Raw genomic sequence first — 9,794 nt, forward strand, 5'->3', positions numbered from 1 at the left:
CACTCCAATTCACACAGGTATTTGTTAAAGGCCTTCCAAATACCTCTTCACTGAATCACAAGTCACACACTTACCGCCGTTCACACTTACGCTCAGGTCACACTCAGCTCGCTCACACTCGCTGTGCTGAAGATTTATAGATTTTTTTTTTTTTCTCTATCTCCCCTCAACAGCAATCCACCTTGCTGTTCAGATGCACTTCCAAAAAAGGAAGTCTCCCAGTCTCTCCAAGACAAGCTAAGTTTTTTTTTGTTTATTTTTTGATTATCAGCATTCATCATGTTTCTTGTCCAGCTTGCTAAAATGTGATTTCCTCGCTTGCTGGTTGCTCTAGGGGACTGAATTTTTCCCCCCACACCGTTAGTTGGTGCGGGGGTTCTTGAAATCTCAGTGTGGATATTTTGTAAGGGTTTTTTACTGACCGCACAGACCCTTTTCTATTTTCTGCTATCTAGTATTAGTGGGCCTCATTTGCTGAATCTGCTTTCACCCCTGTGTATGTGCCTTCCTCTTACCTCACCGTTATTATTTGTTGGGGGCTTCTATATCTTTGGGGATTATTTCTCTGGAGGCAAGTGAGGTCTTTCTTTCTCTCTAGGGGTAGTTAGTTCCTCAGGCTGGCTCGAGACGTCTAGGATTTTAGTCACGTTCACCGGCTACCTCTAGTGTGTTGGATAGGTTCAGATTTGCGGTCAGTCCAGTTTACCACCTCCCTAAAGCTTGTCCTATGTTTTGTTACTTAGCTGGAGTATTTTGTGATCCTCAACCACTAAGGATCATAACAGGAAACTCCCCAATTCTAACTGAAACCCTAATCCAAACACACCCCTAACCCTAATCCCAACGGTAACCCTAACCACACCCCTAACCCTGACACATCCCTAACTCTAATCCCAACCCTAATCCCAACCGTAAATGTAATCCAAGCCCTAACCCTAACTTTAGCCCCAACCCTAACCCTAACTTTAGCCCCAACCCTAACCCTAACTTTAGCTCCAACCCTAGCCCCAACCCTAGCCCCAACCCTAACCCTAGCCCTAACCCTAGCCCTAACCCTAGCCCTAACCCTAATGGGAAAATGGAAATAAATACATTTTTTTAATTTTATTATTTTTCCCTATCTAAGGGGGTGATGAAGGGGGTTTGATTTACTTTTATAGCATTTTTTATAGCGGATTTTTATGATTGGCAGCCGTCACACACTAAAAGACACTTTTTATAGCAAAAAAGTTTTTGCGTCTCCACATTTTGAGACCTATAATTTTCCATATTTTGGTCCACAGAGTCATGTGAGGTCTTGTTTTTTGTGGGACGAGTTGACGTTTTTATTGGTAACATTTTCGGACACGTGACAGTTTTTGATCGCTTTTTATTCCAATTTTTGTGAGGCAGAATGACAAAAAAACAGCTATTCATGAATTTTTTTGAGGGGAGGCGTTTATACCGTTCCACGTTTAGTTAAATTGATAAAGCAGTTTTATTCTTCGGGTCAGTACGATTACAGCGATATCTCATTTATATCATTTTTTTATGTTTTGGCGCTTTTATACGATAAAAACTATTTTATAGAATAAATAATTATTTTGGCATCGCTTTATTCTGAGAACTATAACTTTTTTATTTTTTCTTTGATGATGCTGCATGGCAGCTCGTTTTTTGCGGGACAAGATGATGTTTTCAGCGGTACCATGGTTATTTATATCCGTCTTTTTGATCGCGTGTTATTCCACTTTTTGTTCGGCAGTATGATAATAAAGCGTTGTTTTTGCCTCTTTTTTTTTTCCCTACGGTGTTCACTGAAGGGGTTAACTAGTGGGACAGTTTTATAGTTTGGGTCGTTACGGATGCGGCGATACTAAATATGTGTACTTTTATTGTTTTTTTTTTATTTAGATAAAGAAATGCCATCGCGTTGCTCCGGGGGTCTCAGGGAAGCACGCAGGGAGCCCCCTCCCTGCGCGATGCTTCCCTGTACCGCCGGCACACTGCGATCATGTTTGATCGCGGTGTGCCAGGGGTTAATGTGCCGGGGGCGGTCCGTGACCCCTCCTGGCACATAGTGCCGGATGTCAGCTGCGATAGTCAGCTGACACCCGGCCGCGATCGGCCGTGCTCCCCCCGTGAGCGCGGCCGATCGCGCTGGATGTACTATCCCGTCGGTGGTCATACGGGCCCACCCCACCTCGACGGGATAGTACGTCCAATGTCAGAAAGGGGTTAAAGGGATTGTCCACTAGTAGAACAACTCCATCTCTCTCTAAATGTTTTGCCCCAATAAAGTAATAAAACCTATACTTCTCTGTTCCCGTGATGTCGGCACTTGTGGCCCCAGAATCTGGTGCGGTTGTTGCGAATCGCGAGCCCAGTGCCCAGTCTGCTGGAGTCATTGTCTCCGCCCTGGAAGGAATTGAACATGAACATGAAGAGGAAGTCCGGGCTGCGTCTGCTGTCTCACATGTTCAGTTTGCACATGTGTGGGGACCGTGACTCCAGTGCTGATTGGGCGCAGGGCACCACGTATCACAACAACTGCACCAGAGCCCGGAACTGAGAGTGCCAGCACGGCGGGAAACGGCACCAGCACGGGAGGGTAGTATAAGGTTTTTATTTTAACAGGGCCAAACTTTTAAATCATGAAGGGGTTGTGCTAATAGTGGAACCCCCTTTAATATACTATGTTATGCTTCTATAAAGCCAGTCCAGAGAGATTACTAATCTTCACCGGACCCTCGTGGGAAGAAAGCTATAATGAGAATGAGTAATTTTCATAATCCGTTCATTGGTCGGAGTCCCAAATAGAACAACAAGGCCCAAAGTCAAAGTGAGTGTCAGAATCCTGCCATTAATTAATGTGAAAAAGTTGCAACATTTTTGTGCAACGTGGAGTTGCCGAAAACATATAGTGGCTTTAGATATTTTCATACCAGTGTTGGCCAGCTGGGCTAAAATAGGCAGAGCTGGGGCAGGATGAAGCATGTTCATATAATTAATGCGGCGCAACTTCTGCTACAAATCTTACTCCAGTCTTACTGATTCATTGGTGTGTGGAGGAGCGTGAATGTCGTCAGACGCTCCGGATTCATTGGTGTATGGAGTAGGACGCCACTTGTCAGACGCTCCTGATTGGTGTATGGAGTAGGGCGCAACTTGTCAGACTCTCCGGATTCATTGGTGTGTGGAGTATGGCGCCACTTGTCAGACGCTCCTGATTGGTGTATGGAGTAGGGCGCCACTTGTCAGACTCTCCGGATTCATTGGTGTGTGGCGTAGGAAGCCACTTGTCAGACGCTCCTGATTCATTGGTGTGTGGAGTAGGGCGCCACTTGTCATACGCTCTTGATTCATTGGTGTATGGAGTACGGCGTCACTTGTCAGACGCTCTTGATTCATTGGTTCACGGATGAGCGTGCCACTTGTCAGACGCCCCTGATTCATTGGTGTATGGAGAAGGGCGCCAGCCACTTGTCAGACTCTCCGGATTCATTGGTGTGTGGAGTAGGACGCCACTTGTCAGACACTCCTGATTCATTGGTGTACGGAGGAGAGCGCCACTTGTCAGACGCCCCTGATTCATTGGTGTATGGAGAAGAGCGCCACTTGTCAGACTCTCCGGATTCATTGGTGTGTGGAGTAGGGCGCCACTTGTCAGACGCTCCTGATTCATTGGTGTATGGAGTAGGGCGCCACTTGTCAGACGCTCCTGATTCATTGGTGTATGGAGAAGGGCGCCAGCCACTTGTCAGACTCTCCGGATTCATTGGTGTGTGGAGTAGGGCGCCACTTGTCAGACGCTCCTGATTCATTGGTGTGTGGAGTAGGGCGCCACTTGTCATACGCTCCTGATTCATTGGTGTATGGAGAAGGGCGCCAGCCACTTGTCAGACTCTCCGGATTCATTGGTGTGTGGCGTAGGACGCCACTTGTCAGACGCTCCTGATTCATTGGTGTGTGGAGTAGGGCGCCACTTGTCATACGCTCCTGATTCATTGGTGTATGGAGTACGGCGTCACTTGTCAGACGCTCTTGATTCATTGGTTCACGGATGAGCGCGCCACTTGTCAGACGCCCCTGATTCATTGGTGTATGGAGAAGGGCGCCAGCCACTTGTCAGACTCTCCGGATTCATTGGTGTGTGGAGTAGGGCGCCACTTGTCGGACACTCCTGATTCATTGGTGTACGGAGGAGAGCGCCACTTGTCAGACGCCCCTGATTCATTGGTGTATGGAGAAGAGCTCCACTTGTCAGACTCTCCGGATTCATTGGTGTACGGAGGAGAGCGCCACTTGTCAGACGCCCCTGATTCATTGGTGTATGGAGAAGAGCTCCACTTGTCAGACTCTCCGGATTCATTGGTGTGTGGAGAAGAGCTCCACTTGTCAGACTCTCCGGATTCATTGGTGTGTGGAGTAGGGCGCCACTTGTCAGACGCTCCTGATTCATTGGTGTGTGGAGTAGGGCGCCACTTGTCAGACGCTCCTGATTCATTGGTGTGTGGCGTAGGACGCCACTTGTCATACGCTCCTGATTCATTGGTGTGTGGAGTAGGGCGCCACTTGTCATACGCTCCTGATTCATTGGTGTATGGAGTACCGCGTCACTTGTCAGACGCTCTTGATTCATTGGTTCACGGATGAGCGCGCCACTTGTCAGACGCCCCTGATTCATTGGTGTATGGAGAAGGGCGCCAGCCACTTGTCAGACTCTCCGGATTCATTGGTGTGTGGAGTAGGGCGCCACTTGTCGGACACTCCTGATTCATTGGTGTACGGAGGAGAGCGCCACTTGTCAGACGCCCCTGATTCATTGGTGTATGGAGAAGAGCTCCACTTGTCAGACTCTCCGGATTCATTGGTGTGTGGAGTAGGGCGCCACTTGTCAGACGCTCCTGATTCATTGGTGTATGGAGTAGGGCGCTGTTATGACCTGGTGGTTAGGAGCACCCGAAGTGACCTGATGGTTAAAACAGAAAACCTGGGACAAGCTCTGAGGAAGTGGTAACTCTACTGACCGCAATCCCTAATCCTATCACACACACTAGAAATAGCCGTGGAGCTTACCTAACTCTCCCTAGACGCCTCTTCACAGCCTAAGAGCTAACTACCCCTAAAGATAGAAATGGTAGCCTACCTTGTCTCAGAGAAATTCCCCAAAGTAAAGGTAGCCCCCCACAAATATTAACTGTGAGTTAAGAGGGAAGTGACAAACACAGGAATGAAACAGATTTTAGCAAAGGAGGCCGAATCTTCTCTAGAAAGACAGAGGATAGGAAAGGGAACTATGCGGTCAGTATAAAAAACTACAAAAACCACGCAGAGTGTGCAAAAAGACCTCCACACCAACTCACGGTGTGGAGGTGCAGCTCTGCACCCCCAGAGCTTCCAGCTAGCAAGGAAATATCATAATAGCAGGCTGGACTGAAACATAGCATGTACTGAAAAATATATTAAAAAAACCAATGAACAGCAAATGACTAGCAAGGACTTAGCTTCTGCTGGAGTAGTCAGGTCATCTGAGAATTCCAAGAGTGATCTGAACCAGTACTGAGACATTGACAGCTGGCATGAACTAACAGCCTGGGCAGAGTTAAATAGGGAAGCAAGTAGAAGCAATAAACGAGGGCAGCTGAGAAAGCCAACCTCAAAGATCAGCAGTTCCACTCAATGACACCAGAGGGTGTCCAAGGACAGAACTCACCAAAGTACCATTCACGACCACAGGAGGGAGCCCGAGAACGGAATTCCCAACAGGGCGCCACTTGTCAGACGCTCCTGATTCATTGGTGTATGGAGAAGAGCGCCACTTGGCAGACTCTCCGGATTCATTGGTGTATGGAGTAGGGCGCCACTTGTCAGACGCTCCTGATTCATTGGTGTATGGAGTAGGGCGCCACTTGTCAGACGCTCCTGATTGGTGTATGGAGTAGGGCGCCACTTGTCAGACGCCCCTGATTCATTGGTGTATGGAGAAGAGCGCCACTTGTCAGACTCTCCGGATTCATTGGTGTGTGGAGTAGGGTGCCACTTGTCAGACGCTCCTGATTCATTGGTGTATGGAGTAGGGCGCCACTTGTCAGACGCTCCTGATTCATTGGTGTATGGAGTAGGGCGCCACTTGTCAGACGCTCCTGATTCATTGGTGTATGGAGAAGGGCGCCAGCCACTTGGCAGACTCTCCGGATTCATTGGTGTATGGAGTAGGGCGCCACTTGTCAGATGCTCCTGATTCATTGGTGTATGGAGTAGGGCGCCACTTGTCAGACGCTCCTGATTGGTGTATGGAGTAGGGCGCCACTTGTCAGACTCTCCGGATTCATTGGTGTGTGGAGTAGGGCGCCACTTATCAGACGCTTCTGATTCATTGGTGTGTGGAGTAGGACTCCACTTGTCATACGCTCCTGATTCATTGGTGTATGGAGTAGGGCGTCACTTGTCAGATGCTCCTCATTGGTGTATGGAGTAGGGCGCCACTTGTCAGACGCTCCTGATTGGTGTATGGAGTAGGGCGCCACTTGTCAGACGCTCCTGATTGGTGTATGGAGTAGGGCGCCACTTGTCAGACGCCCCTGATTCATTGGTGTATGGAGAAGAGCGCCACTTGTCAGACTCTCCGGATTCATTGATGTGTGGAGTAGGGTGCCACTTGTCAGACGCTCCTGATTCATTGGTGTATGGAGTAGGGCGCCACTTGTCAGACGCTCCTGATTCATTGGTGTATGGAGTAGGGCGCCACTTGTCAGACGCTCCTGATTCATTGGTGTATGGAGAAGGGCGCCAGCCACTTGGCAGACTCTCCGGATTCATTGGTGTATGGAGTAGGGCGCCACTTCTCAGATGCTCCTGATTCATTGGTGTATGGAGTAGGGCGCCACTTGTCAGACGCTCCTGATTGGTGTATGGAGTAGGGCGCCACTTGTCAGACTCTCCGGATTCATTGGTGTGTGGAGTAGGGCGCCACTTGTCAGACGCTCCTGATTCATTGGTGTGTGGAGTAGGACTCCACTTGTCATACGCTCCTGATTCATTGGTGTATGGAGTAGGGCGTCACTTGTCAGATGCTCTTGATTCTTTGGTTCACGGAGGAGCGCGCCACTTGTCAGATGCTCCTCATTGGTGTATAGAATAGGGCGCCACTTGTCAGACTCTCTGGATTCATTGGTGTACGGAGAAGCGCCCCATTTGTCAGACTCTCCGGATTCATTGGTGTATGGAGAAGCGCTCCATTTGTCAGACGTTTCTGATTCATTGGCGTACGGAGGAGCGCACCACATGTCAAATGCTCCTGATTCATTGATGTGTGGAGTAGGGCGCCACTTGTCATACGCTCCTGATTCATTGGTGTATGGAGAAGGGCGCCAGCCACTTGTCAGACTCTCCGGATTCATTGGTGTGTGGCGTAGGACGCCACTTGTCAGACGCTCCTGATTCATTGGTGTGTGGAGTAGGGAGCCACTTGTCATACGCTCCTGATTCATTGGTGTATGGAGTACGGCATCACTTGTCAGACGCTCTTGATTCATTGGTTCACGGATGAGCGCGCCACTTGTCAGACGCTCCTGATTCATTGGTGTATGGAGAAGAGCGCCAGCCACTTGTCAGACTCTCCGGATTCATTGGTGTGTGGAGTAGGGCGCCACTTGTCGGACACTCCTGATTCATTGGTGTACGGAGGAGAGCGCCACTTGTCAGACGCCCCTGATTCATTGGTGTATGGAGAAGAGCGCCACTTGTCAGTCTCTCCGGATTCATTGGTGTGTGGAGTAGGGCGCCACTTGTCAGACGCACCTGATTCATTGGTGTATGGAGTAGGGCGCCACTTGTCAGACGCTCCTGATTCATTGGTGTATGGAGAAGAGCGCCACTTGGCAGACTCTCCGGATTCATTGGTGTATGGAGTAGGGCGCCACTTGTCAGACGCTCCTGATTCATTGGTGTATGGAGTAGGGGGCCACTTGTCAGACGCTCCTGATTGGTGTATGGAGTAGGGCTCCACTTGTCAGACGCCCCTGATTCATTGGTGTATGGAGAAGAGCGCCACTTGTCAGACTCTCCGGATTCATTGGTGTGTGGAGTAGGGTGCCACTTGTCAGATGCTCCTGATTCATTGGTGTATGGAGTAGGGCGCCACTTGTCAGACGCTCCTGATTCATTGGTGTATGGAGTAGGGCGCCACTTGTCAGACGCTCCTGATTCATTGGTGTATGGAGAAGGGCGCCAGCCACTTGGCAGACTCTCCGGATTCATTGGTGTATGGAGTAGGGCGCCACTTGTCAGATGCTCCTGATTCATTGGTGTATGGAGTAGGGCGCCACTTGTCAGACGCTCCTGATTGGTGTATGGAGTAGGGCGCCACTTGTCAGACTCTCCGGATTCATTGGTGTGTGGAGTAGGGTGCCACTTGTCAGACGCTCCTGATTCATTGGTGTGTGGAGTAGGACTCCACTTGTCATACGCTCCTGATTCATTGGTGTATGGAGTAGGGCGCCACTTGTCAGATGCTCCTGATTGGTGTATGGAGTAGGGCGCCACTTGTCAGACTCTCCAGATTCATTGGTGTACGGAGAAGCGCCCCATTTGTCAGACGCTCCTGATTCATTGGTGTATGGAGAAGCGCGTCACTTGTCAGATGCTCTTGATTCATTGCTTTACGGAGGAGCGCGCCACTTGTTAGACGCTCCTGTTTGGTGTATGGAATAGGGTGCCACTTGTCAGACTCTCCGGATTCATTGGTGTACGGAGAAGCGCCCCATTTGTCAGACTCTCCGGATTCATTGGTGTATGGAGAAGCGCTCCATTTGTCAGACGTTTCTGATTCATTGGCATACGGAGGAGCGCACCACATGTCAAATGCTCCTGATTCATTGATGTACGGAGGCAGGTGCCACTTGTCAGACACTCCTAATTCATCATATTCATATATACAGTGTGGAAAATAAGCATTTGATATGCTGCCGATTTTGCAAGTTTTCCCACCTACAAAGAATGGAGAGGTCTGTAATTTTTATCGTAGGTACACTTCAACTGTGTGAGAGAGATAGAGATTCTACCTGTATAAAAGCCACACAATCACACTCCAACCTCTCCACCATGGCCAAGACCAAAGAGCTGTATAAGGACATCAGATGCAAAATTGTAGACCTGCAAAAAGGCTGGTACAATAGGTAAGCAACTTGGTGAGAAGGCAACATCTGTTAGCACAATTATTAGAAAATGGAAGAAACACAAAATGACTGTCAATCTTCCTCGGTCTGGGGCACCATGCACCATCTCGCCTCATGGGGTAAGGACGATTCTGAGAAAGGTCAGCAATCAGCCCAGAACTACGCAGGAGACCTGGTCAATGACCTGAAGAGAGCTGGGACCACAGACTCAAACATTGCCTCTAGCAACACACTATGCCTTCGTGGATTAACCTCTTCCGACATGTGACGTATATGTATGGCGCTGCGAGAGCTGCATTCCCACAAACAAGTGCGGGTGTCAGCTGTATATGAGAGCTGACACCCTGTAGCAATGCCCACGATCGGTGCTAGCACCGATCTCGGACGTTTAACCCCTCTGATGCCGCTGTCAATAGTGACAGCGACATCGAGGAGCATCATACAGGTAGTGTGCTCCCATTGGCACAACGCACTGCGATCGGGTTGTGCTGATGGTGAACCCAGGCCGCAAGACGGCCGCGGGGTCCTTCAGGGAAGGTGGCCTGTGAGCGCATGCTAAAAGCAGGAGCTGACACAATTCCCCCCCTGCCTGTCAGCTGCTGCTCTGATGCCCTGCAGCGCAGAAGCACTGTAAAG

Source organism: Ranitomeya variabilis, chromosome 3 (assembly GCF_051348905.1).
Source record: "Ranitomeya variabilis isolate aRanVar5 chromosome 3, aRanVar5.hap1, whole genome shotgun sequence".
In the NCBI taxonomy this organism is placed as follows: domain Eukaryota; kingdom Metazoa; phylum Chordata; class Amphibia; order Anura; family Dendrobatidae; genus Ranitomeya; species Ranitomeya variabilis.